The 23177-nt window shown below is 40.2% G+C and overlaps 1 protein-coding gene across 1 annotated transcript in view; it reads left to right on the top strand.

Annotated features, from left to right (window-relative positions):
- Positions 1 to 23177, top strand: part of LOC111874363 (potassium voltage-gated channel subfamily KQT member 4) — a 1139978-nt gene that overhangs the window by 363163 nt on the left and 753638 nt on the right. The window lies entirely within an intron of this gene.

Here is a 23177-nt window from a genome sequence, read left to right as displayed (position 1 = left end):
TCGAAAATTTATTTTACTAGATAAACTGTACCAATTTTTTCACTTGAACAATAAATACTGGTATTACAAACAGTACTTAATATCTCTTTCTTATGAACAGTTTCGGAACTGTACAGTGAAATAGCTCTATTTCTGAAACCGTTCGGAATAGGACACGTGTACATACTTGTATACACGTTATTGCTTAGAATGGCCGATACTATGACCTCCCGGAATATTGGCCTTTCATCCTGGAACTCCCTATATTCCCATCCGCTAAAACTGATAGGGTACGTTCCAATGGGTTCTGACGATGGTGTATTCATTCATTCATTCATCAGTAATCTGTCAAGACGACAGGTCCACAGTCTCCTTCAAAACAGTTCCTCCACTTGATGCGATCTAGAGCTTTCTCCTTCAAATGAAACATCTCGCATACATGGTATCTCTGGTTTTGGAAAGAGACTATCCAGGAAAAGTGATATGTGGTANTTGACGGCTGAAGTTTCGAAAATTTATTTTACTAGATAAACTGTACCAATTTTTTCACTTGAACAATAAATACTGGTATTACAAACAGTACTTAATATCTCTTATATATGAACAGTTTCGGAACTGTACAGTGAAATAGCTCTATTTCTGAAACCGTTCGGAATAGGACACGTGTACATACTTGTATACACGTTATTGCTTAGAATGGCCGATACTATGACCTCCCGGAATATTGGCCTTTCATCCTGGAACTCCCTATATTCCCATCCGCTAAAACTGATAGGGTACGTTCCAAATGGTTCTGACGATGGTGTATTCATTCATTCATTCATCAGTAATCTGTCAAGACGACAGGTCCACAGTCTCCTTCAAAACAGTTCCTCCACTTGATGCGATCTAGAGCTTTCTCCTTCAAATGAAACATCTCGCATACATGGTATCTCTGGTTTTGGAAAGAGACTATCCAGGAAAAGTGATATGTGGTAGTTTTCCATTTGCTTTCCACATCGCAGTACAATAGGCGTTCAAACCACTCTGGTCACGCCTGTTGCTATACGAACTTGAACCATCTCGAGCATTATTTACTCTGTGCTTCAAGTCGCTGCTGATGACGCTGCTTCCGGCATCAGTTTTTGGTGTCTCTCTTCGTCTGATGCCTACCCTTTGACCTGTCCAGCAAGGGAGGCCCTGCCAGTAGCTACGCTACCGCTGGTATAGCTCTCAGGGTCCTTGGCATACTCAAACCCCCTCACCACGATAAGGTGGAGCCACCAACGAGGGGGATGGTGTATAACAATAAGAATTACTGGGTTTTCAAACTTTGTCTCCAGCATTCTGCTGGGATCAGCTCTTGTCCGGCCAAATGCTATGGCCCCATATTTTGTTTTGAAACATCGTGAAACCCCTCGTCATCTCATGAAGCTTTTCCACTTGTGCACAGAAACAACAGTAGATAAGAGAGCGCATAATTGGTAGCCGTTCAACTATCCTTCTTCACAGATGATGACTATTACCTTATGGGATGTTGTGCTGAGTAGTGTAGAAGAAAATCAGTGACGTTTCAAAGAAATGTAATGACTCCGTCTTCATGGTCAAAATATAATCCAAACAAGCAGTAAGCAAAAATCGAGTATCAAGCAGACATCTTTTTTACTCTTTGTTTCTGAAGATGGAACAGGATCGTTCCATGGGTTTCTAACAGAATACGGAATTCATATCCAAGAAAATACTGTATAGTTATCGCCTTGATAATCTCAGATGAGGCAGAGCTTATGATGCTGACTGCGGTGAAAGTTCTTATGATTTGGGCCATGTGACCTTCGGTAAGTCTGCAAATTTCGGCCATGCCACACAGCCGCACTTCCCAGAAGACATTACTCCTTGAAATTGATATTGTTATGGCCGTAGGTTCCTCGGAAACGCGGGGGACTACACGTAACTCAGCAGGCCGCCACACCGAGCAAGAATACGTATTTCAAAGACACGCTTTAATTTCTCTAATGAAATTCCACAGCACAAGAGAGCAAGTTCCAGGACCGCTTCTTTACAGTGACTGACGTTTATTGGTTCAGAGCGAGCACGTGACTATTCTTTGCCACTGCACATCCAAAGCGACCGGCCAAGCTATTTGTAAGTTACCTTTACAACAATAAACCTGGACAGCTCAGTCGACATAGAGACGGATTGCGGGCTATACTGCTGGGTTGCAGTTCTTGGCAGGGGAAGGAGGCTTTTCTCTTCTCCACAGAGCCAAGACCGGCTCTGAAGCTCACCCAACCTCCTATCCAGTGGGTACCAGGGATTCTGTCCCTGGGGTAAAGCGGCCGGGACGTGAAGTTGTCCACTCACCCCATCTTGTCCTGAGGATGAGACTGGTAGGGCTATTACCTCCACTTACCCACACGCCTTCATGGAATGGTGCTTAATTAGTTAGACACAGGAGCAACTTTCACTTTTTCCTTTATAGCAGAATGAAAGCTGCATAGAGTTGTGATATAACCACGTGCCACAGCGAGCTGTTTACGTATCCTATTGGCTTTGTTTACTCATACATTTTAAAACACTGATACTCAGAAAGTGTAACTAAAAACCTTTTGAAGAATAATACTGTCATCTAAGGATGAGACGCCATGTTGCGTGAAAGTGTTTTCTCAACACTTCGGCGGAATTTCCTGCCTCCGTCCGCAACACGCTGCTTAATACTTGCTATAGACCCTTGAAAATAAGGCAGTGCGTTCCAGATCTCGTGACACCACTTCAGAGAACACTTCTTGGTCACCGCCTTCACAACCTTAAGTCATAAGCAGCTATATATATATACAGAGAGAGATACCACCTCAGCATTTATATATTTTTGAGACCATATTCAGTGTTTACAGAGATTTTAGGTTCTTTGGCCCATTTGCATTAAATGCTATGACCTTGATCGGCCTATAAAATGTAGCAGCCATTTCGTTTCATTATGTGAAGTACCATTTTTGTACTGATCATTATTTTGTCATTTTCTGAGACAGCTTCACTGAGCTCTGTAATCTGATTCCTGTGATGTAGAACTCATTTTTCACACATTAAAATTTTCGTCATGAATGTCCTTTCATTGTCGCTACTAAATAGAAACCATTTAAAGGAAATAAGACTTCACTGTTGTGCTTTATTTCATGTCAAATTTTCGTCCCTCTCAAAATCAGTTAGATTCGCGCTCCGTCTATCTTTACCCTTAAAAAAACAAGCGAACGGTATCACTTTTTATCTCTCTGGTTCTGCTGCTGTGGTTGGCAGTACTCCATAGCTGACATAGGGCTCATCCAAGGACAGGATTATGTGTAGCAAATGGCAGCACGATAAAATGTAATACAGGATGCAAGAGGCTCAAGTTTCCCCCAGATCCACTGCGAAATTAAATCTCTAAATTTCAATAACAATGTTTAATAACAAAAAGAAAAAATGAATAATACAACAATAATACGATGTGTATACCAACTGTTAGACAACGGGTCGGTAAACACCTTCCCGCAATATATGCGCTCAACAATTGGACATCCATTGCTAGGTAACGGACCAGTGAAACTTATTCTGGACAATAGAAGACGGTGTTTTGCGTGGGATCCGTGCGAAGTGATTATAAGTAGTGTTCGGCGGGACACTAGAAGCAGAGTACAACGGGAGTACAGAACAGTAGTCGTGAAGTAAAGTAGTCGAGAAAGAACTGGAACTGGGTTGAGTTCTAGAGATGACATTGCCAGGCGATTAACAAGGAATAGCAAGAAAGAAATCAGGCCGTAAAAAAGAGGCTTAAAGTGAGACTGTGCTAAATTCGTTGCCAGGATAAGACTAATGAAAACTGAAAACGCTAGTGCGTTTGTAACAGTGAATTCGAAAGTGTATTACCTGTAGTCCCGGACTCTGTGAATATGTAAGGTGCAATAAATCAAATCATCCAATCCAAAACCATTCTTATAAGTCGCCTTAGCGTGACAATATAAAACAGACGAGGCGTAACAAAAGTGACCAGTACTTTTACATCTGGGTTATGAGTTTTGTACTTATGTTGTGGGATATGGCTGTTGCTTATGTCTTTGTAGATATGCCGTAACTGAGAGTTCAGAATGGTTTTGCGTGCTGTTTGTGTAGAGTAGCTGTGGGTTTGTGCAGTTCTTAATAACTGGATACGAAAGATTATGCCATTTAGTTTGAAGATTTCTTTCCTGTGAGTGTGTTGACAATCTCTTTCTTGTGTATTGCTGGTTATTATAATTATTTTCTAATCAGTCTTTCTTGAAGTGTAGTGGTGAACTATTTAAAAATGAACTGGAAAAAATTATATAACAAAGAACACCATGCAAAATCTACGTCAGTCATAGAAAAACTATAAAGACATATGTAACATCGACCGGAAACGGTAGCCAAGCGGTCTAAGGCATGTACTGTCTCATGATCCGAGATCTAAGCACGGATGGGCATAAAATGGACGCCGCAAAATTAAAATAACGCGGAGTGAAAAGAGAGTGTTCATTCCCAGACAGACACATTTTAGTGCGAACGAGGATATGCAAGAGCATGGGATGCATTGACATACGAATTGATGCAGTGTGACAGTTTCAATTGGTGAACAGTTGCCTCAAGATGGCCTTGTAGGGCAGAATCATGTTGCAATTAAATGTGATTTTAATTACATTATAAAATAAAGGAGAGACTGTGAACTGTTTGTGTTGCATCAGACCCGGAAATGAGTGAACTAGTGTACATAAGCATAAGCAAAATTAATAAATTTAAACTAATATGGATTAGATATCTACAGGCCTGCCGTACTTGGCCCTGTGCAACAGAAATATAGTACTATTTGCATGTAATGTTTCAAACAGCTATCACGTTTCCCAACTCCTAACAAACTAGGCTTTTACTGAGGATATGAATTTGATATTCTCATGTGTGCAATAGCTATGAATGTTGATGTGTTCTGGTGTGTTACGCCGTGTAGTGTGCTAAATGTTTGTCGAAGTTTCGGAGGTACGGACTGCCCCAAAGCGGAGGCACTGCGTTCCTCCAAAATGTCGATAAACTTGTATAAAACGAAGATGCGTTCAATAGAAAACAAATTCCTCCTATACAGAACAGTACTCAGACCCATACGTACCTATCTAATTCAAGTACAGGGAGCAGCCTCCAATCCATTCAGAACGCACCTTGGTACATAAATAGCTACAGGATCCATGAAGATCTACAAATGAACATAGTGCTCAGTGAACTAAAAAAGTGAAAAGCCGGACACTTAAGAAAATTGGAAAAACCACACAAATGCAGTAGCAGTGAACCTGCGAAACTACACATAGACTACATAGATACACCGTCCTCACTCTACTAGACAGATCTGTGTAAAACACCAATAAAATAATTAAATTGATGCCTCAATGAACAAAAAATTGTATGTGTTATGCCAATGGGCGTAGCTCATTCACGAGCCAGTATTTATTAGAGAGTCTCTGAATTACGTATAATACATGTGTGAAAAAAAACATTCAAGCACAGAATAATTTGGATTGTGGATGCTACAGTTTTAAACCTCTGCAAGACCACGGGGCTGTCCTATAATTTATGCTTGATTCCTTCACAGTCAATCTCGGAATCGTGTGTTTCACAATTATTGCATTTGTAATATCGATTATAATCCTGTCGTGTCACTCTATTTAATCCTTACTGCTGGAACAGCCTTGCTACTAATACATAAGGTCAAACAGTATAACCGGAAGACGTGTGGCAACATTTAGAAATGGAGTAAAAAATAAACTGAATGAAAGAAAGATGTGAAAATGACAAGGAAAAGCCCTTGGTTACACATCTTCATTATCCTGAACGCCGTATAATTCTAGTTACGCACTTACACGCTAAATTTTTCTAAACCAAATTTGGTGCCATATTTACAACACTGGGTGGGATATATGGCACATGGAAATTTACAAAGAGTGTGTTCCCTTTAAACATAACAAGAGTAATTATAATTAGTATGCTTATCTGCACTAATTGCAAGACTAATTGTACTAATGTGTTTATAATTGGTGAAGTTCAACTCTGTCCTATTTTGTAATTATGATGAAGTTTTACTGTCCACTTTAAATCGTGAGCGACAGCTGAATAGAATTGCCAACACTTCTATTATTTCTATCATGTAATGTTATGTACTCAGTCTCAGTTCTTTTAAAATTCTCTTCATACGTTGAAGTAACCATTCTTTTTTATTTTGCTTCTCTCGTTTCGCATTAAAGCCTGTCAAAAATTGAGGATTTGTTGCTGTATATTGTTCAGGTTTCACGAAGCTATCAAGAACACGGGTTACATTTAATTTATTCAATATTGTAAGTCGTTTTTTTTTCATAATCCTGCAGGCATTCCGTCCTCTCGTTCCCATGGAAATGTCTCTTCGCTGTCGGTAAATTGCAGGTTCATGCCCTCGCATTCATCAGAAGAGGAACCCATAAAATGTAGAAGTTTGCTTCTTTACCGCGCTTTTTTTAACTCCATTTGTGTAATTTTTCTGAGATTACCCTGTCTTTATAACTTTATATTGCTTTTCATTTTTAGTAGCGCTTTGTGTTCTCATCGGGAAACCGGTCAGTTTTCTGCTGCAGCCTCAGTGGTATGAGTCAGATACATATCGCTGACTGCTCCCTTCTCGAAAGTGCTGTGGGTTTCACATTTGGTATGTCCCACATCTTATTCAGTGCCTCTCATGGAGGGGAGTCCACATTGGGTTCATTTGTGCCCTCAGTTCATGAAATGGATAATTCGCTTCTGACTGAAGATACCTATTAACCACCGGTAGAGAAATCTCTGGACTAGACAATTTCTTGGGATGTAGGAGCAAAAGATGAAATAAACGCACGACCATGAATAGAAGGCCGTGGGTTGGAGAGCAGATGGTGCCAGCTCAGAGTAGCAACACGAGATCGGGCGCTTGCAAGTAAAACATTTGACAACGCTTGATTTTTAGACTACTTTCCTTAGTTTGAAAAAAATAAAAGGATTTTTATGAGATTACGTTACTGTCTGTGTGTCGACTCGTGCTTTCATCACTTTCTTCATTCTTCGTTCCGAGTCCCACAGGACTCAAGTCCATAATTTACTGTATCATGACACTGGGTATCGTGTATTTCTGTGTCCGTGTGTAGCTCGGGTAAATTGCTGCTGATCTCGACAGCGCAGTCATTCTTTGTGCCGAGTCCGTCGAGGGTCACGTGTCGATCAATCGGTATGTCAGATAAATTGCTGCTGGTTTCGCCAGCAGTCATTCTTGGTTTATTGTCCATCGGTTCTCACGAGTTGGACGTGTCGTTTTTTATGTCGCCCGTGTAGTATCGAAGGAAAATATGCCGTTATTTCTTAACAGAACTTCTTGTCATATTTGGTTAGCACGGAGCAAACCATGAGCAGCGCCTCTGAAGTAAGATTCCAGAAGCTTGAAGAGACTGCATCATCGGACTGCAAATAAAATGCAGAGTGCCTTATTTTATTGCAGATGCAGATTTTTAACATATCGTAGAGATCCATGATTGTGCAAAATTATCAGACACACCCTGCCGGATTTGATGGTATGAAGTAGTTCACGAAGAAATTTGAGTTAGCATAGTCAGATTCAATCTTTAATGCAGTAAGAGTTCCAGGTGGCGTTCTCTCTTCCCAGACATGTCGCCTGCCGACTCTAATGAAGATGCAGAAAGGAGACAAGAAGGAACGACGACGTCACGTTCACCTAAAGTAAGAGGTGCAACTCATTGTTACTGCACTTGTGCAACAGGGATGAATAAAATATTTATATTTTAGAATTCTGATTTCTAACCTGCCGATCACAGTAGCCGCGCGGTTTGAGGCATGAACTGTCTTCGCTAGATGAAACACTGGGATTGTGGGTTCGAATCCTACTTGAAACATAGCTGTGTACGTATATTCTGTTTTCGTGCTCCTCTGCGTTCAGGTAGCGGCCTTGCGACAGGCTGATCCCCCATCAAAGGAGTCCTGCCGACTGTGTAAAAAGATCGAGAAACTAAAAGAGCGGTCAAGGTCAAAAAAAAAAGGCTGTAGAGCCATAGATAGATAGATTTTTAACCTACATGGCCACATGTGTTTCTAACTGACCCTTATACGAATATAATTGCATTTGCCACTCCTTCGTACACCCCATTTCAATCAAATTAAGTTGTCCGAAATGTCCGGAAATGATAACAATGAATACATTTGTAAACGGTTAAAGTGCAATTATTCACACGTCAAAGAACTTATTTGACCAGTGTTTTCCAGACTATGGAGCCCTGCCGATAGGCAATCGCAACTAGTTTCTCGATGGAGACACGGAATATCCTGGAAATGTTATCCCATGAAACTGAAATGATCATATGTTCCACTATATTTGTAATAACTTTGTGAACATTATTAATGAGAGGAATCTAAAATGTGTTGACTTCAAAAGAAGTAACTATTCCTTGTACAAACACAAAGTTATGAAGCAGGAAGCAATGATATCTTTGCAAAGATAAGGATGCGCCATTGTATAGAGTGACCTAAAATTCAGTTAACCCAAAACATCCAGTCGTATTAAAGGGAATGTTAATTTTTAAACCTGCCAGTTAATATCTAGACAGATATGACAGCCTTATGAGTTATGCACTGGACATGGGGATGTCATCTCGAGGAACTTTTTGCAAATTCAGTAAGTGATAAAGACATTTCTGCCGGTCACAGTAGCCAAGCGTTCTAATGCATGCTCTGTCTTTACTCGCTCGGAAGCCGAGATTGTGGGTTCGAATCCCAATCAGGGCATGGATGTTTAGTGTTTTTGTGTATGTATGTGAGTGTGTACAGGTAGAGGCCTTGCGACGGGCTTATCTCCCGCCCAAGGAGTACTACCGAATGTCTAAGAGCTAGTAGACCGAAGTAAAACTGAGGGATTCATGGAGGTAGGCCAATGCCCAGACTGAGGCTATAGCGCCAAAGAAAGTAAAAAAAAAATCAATCGTATTTTAGTGTACATCCTACTAACTTTTTAACTTGTGCTTGTGTTTCTTGTATACGTACAATTGGGCGAAGTTGAATTAGGCTAACATACATTAGAATTATATCTATTAATATAAATTCTGTGTTTGTGTTCAATTAACTGAGAGCCTGAAGATACAAAATATTGAAACGTGTCGCCTCGACTGTAGTAACCGTGTTCGGAAGATCCGTCGTGTGATGGGAGAATTTATACATCTCTTTAAGTAGTGCTGACTTGCTAACGCAGAATCAAGGAATGGGGAGCTGCTTGTGTTGGGTCGGGGATTCTCACTAAGGTCATTAATATATTTACTGCCTGATTCACTATGACACCGTGTTACTTGTTATGTTGGTATTAGTGCTTTTGCTGTTTTCAGATCAGTGAAGGTTAAAGAAATGGCAAAGTTACCCATGTAACGGGCCGTAGAGGCCCATGGCCTTTTGAGACATCGAAGTTCCCACGCTTTATAGACAATCGCCTCATAGATGGCGGTGAGGCTGTAAGTATTAAAATCAGATGGAATTTCTTAGCTTCATACATTCATCAGTAATCTGCCAGACGACAGGTCCACAGTCTCTTCCAAAACACTTTCTCCACTTAATGCGATCTAGAGCTTTCTCCTTCAAACGAGAATATCCTCTTCTGGCCCCAAGGTCATCCAGCATCTTCTTACGTCTTCTTCTTCGTCTTCTGGTCACTTCTATCCACCCCTCTATCTTCGCATACATGGTTGTCTGTTTTTGGAAAGAGACTATCCAGGAAAAGTGATAATGTGGTAGTTTTTCCATTTGCTTTCCACATCGCAGTACAGCTTACTGACTATCAAAGGCAGCAGTAAATTTTATGTAGGCCTATGTATATTGATGATCGCGATATTTAAAACATTTTAGTCACAGTTATATTCTTTTGTATGTGGACAGATAAAAACTGTTAAGACTGTTCTGAGTGCAGTCTTATTGATTCTTGGGTTAGTAAGCGACTGTAAAGCTGTTGCAGGAATTACGTATAGCCCATTATGTATTCAGCTATCTGAATATTTATTTAGTAGCCTAAGTTTTGAAGAGTAGCACACTGTTTCAAGACATTCTGTTAATTGGCCTCGCAGAACCGTGAAGACTCACCTGGAATTCGAACCGAGTACCTACCAAATGTACGTCTGTAGCCTTACCACTACACTAAAGTGACCAGTTATTAATTGTGGCTGTGAGAAATTATTCTGGGAAGAACTAACCGCTTTATTTCCTTTAACTACATATTGTGTACTGAACACAGAACCCAGCAGTTCCATTGTTGTGCGTGTTTCACTGCCGCGAGAACGTGTTTACTGAGCCGCTGCCCATCAGCTGCAGGGGAGATACCCAGGAACACAGAGAACAAAGTAATCTCAAAAGTGTCCATTTTTTTAAAACAAGGAAATTATTCTAAAATATGGCAATTAAAGCAATTTGGTGCAATTAGGACTACACTTTACGTGCAGTCTGTATGTCATTCATTCTGCGATTCACAGAATAGAAGCGGAGGTACCCGTTAGGGCCGAACCGATGTGAAAGACTTCAATCTTCTGCGTTTTAATTGGTAATAAAGATGAATTCCGCTTCGCAATTTAACAGGTGACATACATATAAACATGTGTGCATTATATTGATTTTGTATGTGAAGCTAGAGATATTGCAGTTATTAGTGAAATAAAAATGCATCTGTTACGCTGTTGTCATTCATGGCAAAAAGGGAGCGAACAAAGGCGATTTAACGAGACAAAATTATGATTTATTACTTCAGTTCTGTGTAGAGTTTGATAAATGGCATTCAGAGATATGTACTTGTATATTCGTCGTCATTGTATAAAGAGAAATTTTAATCCTTTAAGGCATGGGGTTACTATATTTACCATCTGCTTCAGCATTAGAAATCAATTCGCTTTTCCCACAGAGGAAACTTGTGTTTCTTACGCTTCTCAAAATAACGAGCAATTTCTTTCTCCTCTCTTTCCAAAGAATATCGATTATGTTCTATGTGAAATAGAAGGTTAATATTTAAATATTACTCAGATGGATTTCAGATTTCAGAAGATTTCAAGGAATTTAAGTCATTTACAAAAATATAATACTTTATGTGCCACTTTTCGTCGTATAGAGTTAGAGCAAACGTGAAAGTCATCTTACGCTGTCCTCTAAGGTAATGAAAAATTATAAGATGACTACATTCTATGATATGTGTATTCTGTTACAACTCTACGAATGTGCAGGCCGAGCTAGCAACTTCTCTCTTGCTTATTTCGTATATTTTGATCCTCAAGATGGAGGCTGTGCGTTCTTGTGAATATAGGTGAAGTTCTATCATAGTACAAGGCTTCACATTCAAGAACATAGTGAGAGTCTCGAAACAAACATATTAATTAATGTTCCTATGAGAAAAGGGAATATTGTCACGTGTGGGGGGTGACAATAGACAAGGTTTGGATTTTGACTCGATTTATTGGCCACTGATATAAACAACTGGTAACTACAATTAACTCTAACAGCCTCACTGGTTTAAACACTCTAAAGATCACTGTAACTGTAGCACACATAAAGTCTTCTATGTGTTCCATAGTCGTTTCCTGGTAATGGGCCTTAAAAATGGAGATTCATCTGCTTCTGTGCTAAAGTCGCCACTGAACTACAATAGGTCGTGACAGAGCTCAGTGAAGTTGTGTCAATAAAGACTAAGCAATTGTCATTACAAAAATGATACTTAACTTAATGGAACAAAATGACTGCTAAAGTTCATAGGCCGTTCAAAGTCATACCGTGTAATGCAAATATTGTTCTGAGGCTGCGCTAGGTAAACAGCCGCAGGACTTACATGTAGACGTGGCTCTGCTCTCAGAGACATATCTGAAGCCCCATGAGAGGCTCTTCGTTCCAAATTATCACTTCTATCGGACCCAGCGACCAGATTTTTTTTTTGCAACTGAACCTCTCTGAACATAGTCCTTACGAACAATCTTTTCTGACGATAGGATGGGTTTGTCTCTTATCAGTAGGCTTTATATTTGTCAAGTTTACATTTCGTGCATATAGCATGTATCTGCATGGTATGGGGAATGCATTTTCTTTCTGGGAAGCGGTGGGTCAGATAGAAGTAATAATTTGGAACGAAGAGCCTCTCATGGGGCTTCAGATATGTCTCTGAGAGCAGAGCCACGTCTACATGTAAGTCCTGCGGCTGTTTACCTAGCGCAGCCTCAGAACAATATTTGCATTACACGGTATGACTTTGAACGGCCTATGAACTTTAGCAGTCATTTTGTTCCATTAAGTTAAGTATCATTTTTGTAATGACAATTACTTCGTTTTTTTGACACAACTTCACTGAGCTCTGTCACGATCTGTTGCACTACAGTGGCGACTTTTAACATGTCACTGTTAGTCGAACTGGAAGCCTGTACTGACAGACCTGTTCTCTGAATTTCCTGTTGTGGCACTCGCTACTGCACGGGGAGCCGTAAGCCTTTCGCATACATCCTCTGTGCCTGTGGTTGCTGGTGTTGCATGTCTTGACGCCGTGCAGCTGCGCAGGACTGCTCTGGTGAAGTTAACTTAGAGAAGAACGTCCTCCCAGAGGGTCCTTTGGGAGCTCACTGTGCTGTTCTCCTCTGCAGCTCTCCTGTCGTATGGCTGCAACCTCGATATGGTCCTGCTTATATCATCTCGCTCACGAACCGCGTAGAAAACACCACTCATCTGTTTTAGTTCAATTGTTGCATATTAGGAATATGTTGCGTAACAGCGGCGTTTCGTTTGTTTCGTGGTCGTTACCAAACTACGGGTTTCTACATACTACAATATAACACACTAAAAACTGGAAACAGAACGTAATAGTAGATAAATCTTATTTGTTTCAGCGGCATAACCAGAGAAGTTCACCCTTTCTTTGCGGCTTATTTGATGAGGCTCTCAGTATCTAGAATAGAAAGGATTTCGAAGGGAACAGTCGTGGTCTATTAGAGGAAATATGCTGGTATACTCTTTGAGGTAGATAGGAGACTACGAAAAGCCTCATTCAATGTTACCGGCGGCACGACCGAGGCTCGAACTGAGCACCTCCCTATTATGAACCAAGTGCCGTATTTCTATGCAATTCCGCTTGGTGGAAAAAATAATTTCCTACTAAAAGCTAATACGAATTTTGCTCTGAATGAAAATGTTTAAACGAAAGGTTCTGTGCAGACGCTAGATGTAAACGCGATTTGGCTCTTGTATATAGAGGCAATTACGTATATGATTTTTCTTCCGGAAGAAACTTATGAAACTTGTGGTACTAACTTCGGGATTGTTTACAGTGAGCTTGCCTGTAAGTGACTCTACGCATTGTGTAAATACAGCAGTTTCATTCCCAGAAGATAATAATGTCACCCGACGTTTCGGAGGAACATGCCGCTTACATTTTTAAGGTAAAACTCTGCTTGCTATCTGCTTCACGCTGTTTTCTTGCTTAGCCTTTCCTTTAACCCTGAAGATGGAGGATCGTTTTCAGTCTTGGTCGACATGTTTTAGCTTACAGTCTACAGAAAACAAAGCTGTGAGAAGATTTTCCCCAGCGAAATTTTTAGTTTTATTCAATATAGACCTATGTACACCTTCCTGTATATTTCCCACTACATGAATCCCTCGAGAGTTGCAGATTTGAACCATCTGTGGGTTTCCGTTTATATCCAATTTTGCCAACCAGTGTTTTAGATTTTGTGTATCCTCTGATGGTAATTTGAACACATAGGGAAAGAATTGTGGGTAACTCAAATTTGTATCTGCATTTGCTGGGAGCTGGACATTAATTACATTAATGTAATGTAAGTTCTTAACTTACAGATTACCATTGCGGTTTGCTCTTTGGTCAGATAGCCTCGTACTTGAATTGTACGCATACTATTATTAAATATTTGCTTTGTATTTAACAGAAGAAGAGGCAATGTATGTTTTGGTGAGAGCGAATTTTCCACAACATTTACAACCACGGTTGCCTGCCGTGGTGTTATAGTCTACAAAATAAACCCCAGTTTGGTGAGGAATTCTTGTACGACGAAAGAGACCAATGACATTACAAGGTTTGCTCGGGGGTCGATAGTAAAATTTCATTTCTAGGCAAGATTGGAGTTAACAGGCGGCACGTGTAGATAGAATTCAGTTAATCGTACTCATAGAAAATTGTACGATGAGCTCATCAACTCGCATTCGTCGCCAAATTTTGGAATCATCAAATCGAGGAGAATGAGTTGGGTAGGATATGTAGCACCGACAGGACAGAAGGTAAACGAATGTAAATTTTGTTAGTATAACCTAAAGTAAAGGGACAACTAGAAAGACGTAGGTATAGAAGAGAATATTACAACAGTATTTCAAGACGTAGAACGGTATGATATGGTCTTCATGAGGATGTGAACCCAAGGAGACGTGTAGAATATTGTTTCCGTTGTAATAAGCCTATGTTAAAACCATATTTCGGGCTGGCCTATAGGTGCTAGGTTCAAGCTGGCAGGCATAATACTTAGCAAGAAGTTGAATCTTCAGTAAATTTAAATTGTAAATGCGAGAACAGGCGCGTATTTACATATTGACTGTCGGTGTTAACAATATGAATACAGTGGATGAGTGAGCTGAGTGGAATAAACCACAGTGCTGCCAACTATGGCGACAAGTCGCTTAATCTAGGTGATTTGTAATGGGAGTTAGGAATAAACTTTGTATAACTGTGACTAGCGAACTTTCTAGTGGGTTTATGAGGAGAACGGCGACAAAGCTGGGGAATTTTGAAATTGTTGATTCAGAGCTGCGTTTTATTTCAACGTTATGAAATGAGCTATTTTGTGGCGAAATGTGAAAACAGATGACTTCTGCACATGACGAGGATTTGAAAGGTGTTATTGATCGGGAGGAAGAGGGAAGAAAGAGAGGGAGGGTCTTTTATAATTAGAGGGAGAATTATATTGAAACTGTCTCAGCACGAAACACTATAAATAACAAAAGAAGACACAGAATGTATGTACATTCTTCATATAATAAACACATATTTAAGAGTTAGGTTCACTGCAAGAGAAAAGCAGAGAACATTATCGACAGATGGATCAACTGCACAAAATGTGACGTGTTTCGTGTAGTCTGCTGCAGTTTTCTTGACGTAGGCCTATGATTTTTCAATTAATTTTACTTATAAATGATTTCAAATGTCTGTTAATGGTTACTATATTTAGATAGTTCTTTTATTCAAATTCATATTCATGTCAACTAATGCTATAATAGCATTTAGATAATTAATTCCCTAATGCCAGCAGTACCAGATATTCAAAACAGTAGGAGGCCGTTCAAACCCTTCGTTAACTGTCGTTTATTACTTGTCGTATTTCTATTGAAAGTCGTGTATTGTTTTGCTACAGCAATATTTTGTACATATACTTGTATATAGTGTAACCTTTATGAAGTAGCAATTAATTTCTAATTATTCTCTTTCTAAATAAGTGAGGATACAGGAACCTTAAGCGTACCAGGTGTACAGGAGTATGACTGCGGAGAACGCTAAGAAACAATTTGATGTCATAGATAAAACTCCAAAAATTGATACTTTCTTTACGAAACCGAATACAAAGACTGAAAATGTTGAACTGAATCCAGATATTCTTATAAAAGAACTAGATCCTGTCGTGATTAGAAGCGACAAAATGAAGATCAAAATGCAATTGTAGGTGCATGTAATCCTAAATTATCCGGCACAGTAGTTGAAGAATCATGCCTCAAAGATGAATGATACTGCACATTATTATATTGTCACGTGTAGGGGTTGTGAGTGACTTATAGACAAGCTTAGAACTGGATGATTGGATTTATTGAGATCTTATCCATTCAACACGTAAGTACAAGTAAATACAGTGCTACTGCTGATCTACACACTTTACAGTTCACCGTTATACACTGATGTCCCAAGTCTTCACTAGTCGTATCCTGACAAAGGATCATAAGTCTCATGGTCACTCTAACACACTATGAAACCTTCTTTGCACAGCCTAATTACTTTCTTGCCATTCTCCGCAATGACGTTAGAATGCCGACTACCTGAGTGCTCTGCTATAACTACCAACTCCGAAGCTCGACTCAATTCTAAATCTAGTCAGAATCAGTTCGTCTTGGCGACCAGCCCCTTGAGACTCACGACCAGTATTCTTTTTTTTTCAAATTAACACTTCAGTTTTAGCTCTTACATAACAAACTCTCTGACGAGATTGGTTTGACGTTTACAATTGCAGCTCTCCCTCGACAGCGCAATCATCCTGAAGTCCTGGAGGGCCAGGTCTCCTTATTTTTATTCATCAGGAACAGGGTGGAGCAGTTGTACCCACAGGCACTGGCCTGTGGTGAAGGTATTCGACCCCGCCTCCACAAGAGGATTCTAGCTGTATGAGATCCTCGTTATATAGCCTCGGGGCGGATCCACAGAAAACGCCGCTTGCAACAGCCCTTCTATTGTTGCGTGACGTCACCCCGTAAATGCCTACTAATGCTTTCCATAGCAATGGCTGTATGCGTCACATATCAAACCGTGACACCTCATATATTGTTACAGTGGTGTGTTTACCTCACCGCTGCAGAGAAACAGAAGTTGTTCGATTGTTGCTTGCACATTCGTTGCCTTGGGAATTTGTTTACCGAGCAATTGCCGAGCAATGAACTTCTTCTCTGATTTCACTATTCCGGCTTTCGGTCGTCATGTAACAGTTTTGTCACGATTTAGGTGCGACTATAGACGGGGTTTTGGATTGCATATTGGATTTATTAGCGACTTATACACACCACTCGGAACTACATGTAAATACAACGCCACCGCTAATCTCCTTATAACACCTCGGCACGGCCCGCGCAGGCAACACTGCTCATTCTTGTATCCGTTGTCGCTTGAAATTATTTACCGAGCCATTCCCTAGCAGCGGTCGTCTATTCTTGCCTATTAACAATCTGCTGCCTAACAACGGATGTCGTCCCACTGTCTGTTTCATAGGACGTTGCCTAGAAAATTATGTCTCAGAGTCGTTCGTTAGAAATTGATGTTTCTCTGGCTCCACAGTTATTGCTTTTGAGCAAATATGACACAATATACAGATGCGTGGTATAAATCAAAGCCCCGAAAACATGAACTCTCACAAATTCCAGAGACGATTTCATGAATGATTTAAATGTTTCTCTAAGACATTATTCGAAACGTAGTTTGTTAACGTAAGAAAGATGGAGAGAGAATGTTTAAAACATCAGGAGACTATAGGATTACTATTTTGAGTTTCATGTCAGTTGTTTGGTGGGGCTATTAAGATTGCAGGTTAAGACTGGTCACACTGTTGACACGCAACACAAAAGGACAGACAGACTCCCAGCACCATGGAATTCACGAGCGCAAAGATGGAACTAGGAATCAGATACGAGCGTCAGAACCACAAAACGGAATAATAATAATAACAATAATTTTAACCAACAACTTCAAACACATGATGATGACGAATATCGCTCAAAATATATAATGCAGTGTACAGAAACTTTGAAACAAGATCTAAAGACGCATTTTATGTATGTAAGAAACTTCTGAATAAGATTTAGGACGGCGAGTTGCACGTAAAACAGTTGAATCAGTGACATTTGTTCAATATCAAAATGCTTGTCAGACACTCGGTGGTCAGCTCGTGAAGAAGCCTGTATGTGTCTCTGTAAAGGGTGGGAATAAGTTATAATGGCACTTATTCCCGTTGAAGAAGACGAATTGAAGAGACCACGCACATGCAACGAAGCATCTAGCTACCTCCAACATTTACATCTTGAAACTACAATTCTTTCTGACATTCTGGAGAGGTTGGATGCTACCGGTAAAGAGCTTCAAGCAGTTAACATTGATCTTAGTGTCGTAGCAGAGCTCCATGCGCCGTTGACATACTACACTGTACATACAAGTTGCAGTGGACAACTTCAACATTCTTGAAGCAGCAGCAGCAACTAAGAAGTCATCTGTCAGATAATAAGGGTACGATGGAAGGAAAGAAGGAAAGAAAATTCTAAGTCGAAAATTCCCGCTAGGGCGAGGTAGAATGAGATATAGGTATATCCTTATTCATATTGTGACATGTAGACCCATTTCCAGGCAACCACCGAAATACGAGCACGCAACAATAGAACCAATGTCGCAAGAGGTGTTTTCTATGTTGTTCGCATAAATCAGTTGCTAGGTAACGGAACAATGAGCATGCATTATTGACAATAGAAGACGGTGTTTTCCGTGGGGTCCGTGCCAAGGAGTTATCTTGAAAACAATCAACGTTACGAGTAGTTGAATTGAGGGTTTAGCTGTGGAGTGTTAACCAAAGGACAACGGAAGGTGAAGAATCTCCATCGCTAAGATACGTTACTGGAAAATATCTAATGAAAACACTGCAGAGGAATAGCCATTGTGGAGAGCAGTTACAACATAAAGACTGGTGAAATTAGATTGAGAAGACTTATAATTTGTGTGGATATCAGCATTTGTGCAATATTTATTTGTAGTTACGACATTTTTTAAGTGGTCAATAAATTAATTCCCCAAACCAGACTAATTCTATAGTCACTAATACATGTGACAGTATATATTGTCATGTGTTTGAGTGTGGTTATAGATGGGGTTTGGATTGGTAATTGGATTTATTGACTACCTATAGGTCATATATTTTCTTATTGCTAGTGGAGTGGGACTAGGTCTCTTGTAGTGCGACCATTTCTGGCCTATTGTACCAGCCCCAGATGATAGGTGAGGGTGAGTGTGGAGCAGTTGGTGGAATGAAGATTGGCAGGGGAAACCGAAGTACCCAGAGAAAACCTGCCCCAGAGCCACTTTGTTCAACACAAATCCCACTTGACCAGACCCGGGATGGAACCCGGGCCACCGCGGTGGAAAGCCAGGGACTAACCGCTTCAGTTATGGCGCGGCCTCACCTGTAGGTCATAACTACATGTAACTTTAACACTTTCACTGAATTACATGCTCCAAACTTCACTGTAACCACAGCTCACATAAAAGTCTTCTGTATTTACTAGACGTTTCTTGGTAACAGGTTTTAACACAGTCCGTTTACGTCCTTACCCTATGACACACTCTACAATTGCACTAAACTGAAAATCAAAGTCAAAGTTGGTTTACCACCGACGGTCAATTGGCTAGTCTGTCTCCGTGCCAAGCACGCCTTTGGAACTTAGAACCAGATTTTTGTTTTCTTTCAGACATTTGTGGGTTTGTACATATTATGACATGAATGTATGTACAACATACACATATACAAGGCCCCCCTCAGTCCATGTTCAGTACAGAAGATCGTCTGTCAGTAGTAGCTTCCACTTACGGACGACGAGACTGCCTGAAAGTGGTCCCATATGTGGACGGAGACACGTAGCAAATATGAAATCAAAGCAATGTGACCACTTCGAGTGGTTTTCTTATTTATATAGTTGTGTTGACAGTCAAATCACCTACTTATTCAGACAAAACCGTGTAAGCTCAGATATAGCTTCATGCTCAAAATTAAGAGAGAAATTATCCTAATGAATATTCACCCGACTCCATTTCATACATTTCCTGGTATACCTGTTCATATCTATGGGTCCGAGGGTGCCAAATCAGTATGACCCAGTGAGCCAGCACACTTCAATCTGCCTATGTACAGGAAGCACTTCTAGTAACATTCTAATTCCAGAATAAGACTGGGAATTCTCTAGAAGAGTACTCTCTTATGTAGTACCAACGCAAAGAAAACAACGGCTTACTCTCTGGCTTATTATCATCCTTAAAGGAGGTAATAATGACATGCAAATTAGGGAAATTCTGTTTGTCTATGGTTTTACAGCCCTTGTCGACCTTGGCGGCTTTTTCACTTTGTTAATCTGTACACAGTCGATAGGACTCCTTAGACGGGGAATCAGCACATCGAAAGGCCGCTACCTACGCACAGAACAACACAAAGGCAGAATAAACGCACACAGACATCCATGCCTCGAGTGGGATTCGAACCCACGATCCCAGTGTTCGAGCGAATGAAGGCGGTTCATGTCTCAGACAGAGCGGCCACTGTGATCGCCAGCGAAAGTTTATCTTACAAATTTGAGCAAGATCTTTTGAAGTGTTCGTGAGATACAAGGATAGTTTCATTAATGGTCCTATGAAAATTTGGCTCTATTATGGATGCTTATGACTGGTAATTTGGAATTACCCGACGGCTCTTGGTGAAAGCTTCTGTATAGGATTTCTGCAAAATCTGTGGAATGGTTTACGGGATACATGGGAAAACCCATTTATAGCTTTATATAAATTAAGTTTCTTATGGGTCAGCAAGTCGGATGATAGATACGTGGTATTACGTGACAATTCATGGTGACCATCGTCTATATCAAATTTCAATGACTAGGTTTTTGGGTAGCATGGAAGTGCCAATTTGTTACCTTTTGTGAACGAGGCTTTATTACGGGTCTGTATGACCGAGACTCCACGTTACCCGACACTTTTTCATGTAGGCCAAGTCTCCTATGTCGAAATTCAGCAAAACCTCTGAAAAGTTTATAAGATATGTGGAATTCTCCATTTACGTCCTATTATAACCCAGGCTTTATAATGAAACATCGTAAATCGAATTGCTCGTCAAATTTTACTGGAATTCTCCCATTTCGAATTTGGAGAAAATCTATATTACTACTCAGTTGCAGATACAAGCCGAGCCAGACAAGGCGTTTTTCTTCTATTCTGAAAACAACTCCTAAATTCCTATGACTTCGCGTTTTAATTTTCTACCGTCTGGGTTCAACGTCGGTTACTATTCACTCGTTATAAAATCTTGTCGTTTCTCTAAAAATAATTAAAATACAACAATGAATAACTTTTAGATTGAAGTCATTTTGACGAAATAATAGGGCGCAAACGATTGTATGAAATTAGTCCTATGCTAAAGTGAGTTAGCACGTAGTGAGGTAGTTCTCTCTGGTGTTGCTGCTTACTCAGTAGGTCGCTTCAACGTGCAAGAGCGAGGTGATATTGGTTCCAAACGATTAATGCACGCACTCAGTTGCGTCACTGGAGAGCAGACTCTCTTGTAACAAACAATTTAAATCAAGCAGTTATAGGCCGTAACATCGTTGCTAATCCAAAACAACCTTAATCACAGCTCCGCTTAACTGGGGGGGGGGGCGAATAATTCTCTCTCATCATCCCCCCTTCAGTCTACACCTCCCTTCCATCGTTCTCCTTACTCTGCTGTCGCCCCTTTCTACAACTACGCCTGGAATATCCGTTCGACAGCATTGGGCAAAGGGTGACAGCATGTAGACTAGGACAGTAGGGTGGGGGAATTGGCTTTCCCCTTCAACTATTTCCCGCAAGAACTACGAGAATTCATTGGACCACTTAACTACAATTAAGAAACGTCTAGAGAGAGTCCGCAATTGAGTCTGAACATTGCATTAATAAAACATCGAATGCTGTTCTGATTCTTCTCCGTCCTTGTGCAACTCAATCAAAATCCGTTAGGTTTCCATGCTACTTCTTTCTGCTTTATTTCACAAGATGTTTCGGCCTAACTGGCCATCATCAGGTGTACAAGGTGTGTTTAAGGTGTCTGCTCTGCTTTCCTTTTGAAGTATTAGGCCCTTCTAAATGTTACATTAGGGTTATATTATGCCATGTCTTTGTGACTGACAAGGGTTTGGTTTATGTTTGTTGAATATGTTAAACACTCAGAATCAGATAGACTTGAAATGATTCTGACGATGGTGTACGAGTATACTGTACTTCTTTTGGCTTATTTTGAACTTCGCCCATCGTCTGATATGTAAAAGACAAAAGACCACGACGTTTCGGATACTGGATCTGTCTCCGTCTTCAGGTGGGTAGGGAAGGATAAACCTACTCAGTTGGGCCCGTTAGAAAGAGCTAGGTCCAGTGATTGAGACTAGCCCTTTCTAACGGGCCCAACTGAGTAGGTTTATCCTTCCCTACCCACCTGAAAACGGAGACAGATCCAGTCTCCGAAACGTCGTGGTCTTTTGTCTTTTACATACCAGATGATGGACGAAGTCCAAAATAAGCCAAAAGAAGTACTCAGAATCAGGCAGCTTAGATACAGCAGCAGAGAAAATGAACACAGCGTATTCAAAGTATCTGGAATCAGTTGGAGTTTGAAACTGCGCGTGTTCTTTTCGCTGTAGTTTCAACTGTACGTGAAAAGCGCTTATAGAATTCTATAGACTAATACACTGGCGGATTGATAAGAATGGAGCAGAAATTAAAATTTCTCACGTATTACACCTTTGCACTCAATGTTTCCTATTCATGTTATTTTTCAGCACAAAATGGAACTTTTTAGACTTCCAGATATAAACACGTTTGTTGCTTACTGCACAGCACATAAAAAGAACTTTTATTTTCATTACATAGCATATTTGTAATGTTGTAATGAGAGGAGTGTTTATTAAGGTGAGGGGAGATTGAATTCCGGTAATGTTTACTACCATTCGCTTTGTGTCTTCTCGTATACTTTCCAAAAACACAAAAAAAAAAAAAATAGAATATTCAAATTTATAATTTTGCTTGTGGTTCTATATGGACGTGGAACTTGGTCTCTGTCTTTATGGGAGGAACATAGACTGAGGGTGTTTGAGAATAGAGTGTTGAGGAGAATATTTGGAGCGAAGAGAGACGAAATGACAGGAGGTTGGAGAAAACTGCATAATGAGGAGCTCTATAACTTGTACTCTTCTCCAAGTATAATTAGAATGATCAAGTTAAGGAGGATGAAATCGATAGGGCAGGTAGATCGAATGGAGGCGGAAAGGAATACATATGTGATATTGGTTGGAAAGCCAAAAGGAAATATGTCACTAGGAAGACCAAGAAATATGTGAGTAGATAATATTAAAATGGATCTTAGAGAAATACGATGGGTTGATATGGACTGGATCGTTCTGGATGAGGATAGGGACCAGTGGAGGGCTCTTGTGAACACGGTAATGAACCTTCTCTTCCCATAAAATGTTGGAAAATTCTTGAGTGGCTACACAAATATCAGCTTCTCAAGGACTGAGATCCATGGAGTGAGTTAGTGTATTATCATTATGATATAAATGTGTTAATGTTTTGTGTGATGTGTTTTTGTGTCTGTGTT

This window comes from Cryptotermes secundus, unplaced genomic scaffold (genome assembly GCF_002891405.2).
Source record: "Cryptotermes secundus unplaced genomic scaffold, Csec_1.0 scaffold49, whole genome shotgun sequence".
Classification (NCBI taxonomy): domain Eukaryota; kingdom Metazoa; phylum Arthropoda; class Insecta; order Blattodea; family Kalotermitidae; genus Cryptotermes; species Cryptotermes secundus.
Note: the sequence above shows the minus strand (reverse complement) of the source record. Positions and strands in the feature narration are given on the sequence as shown.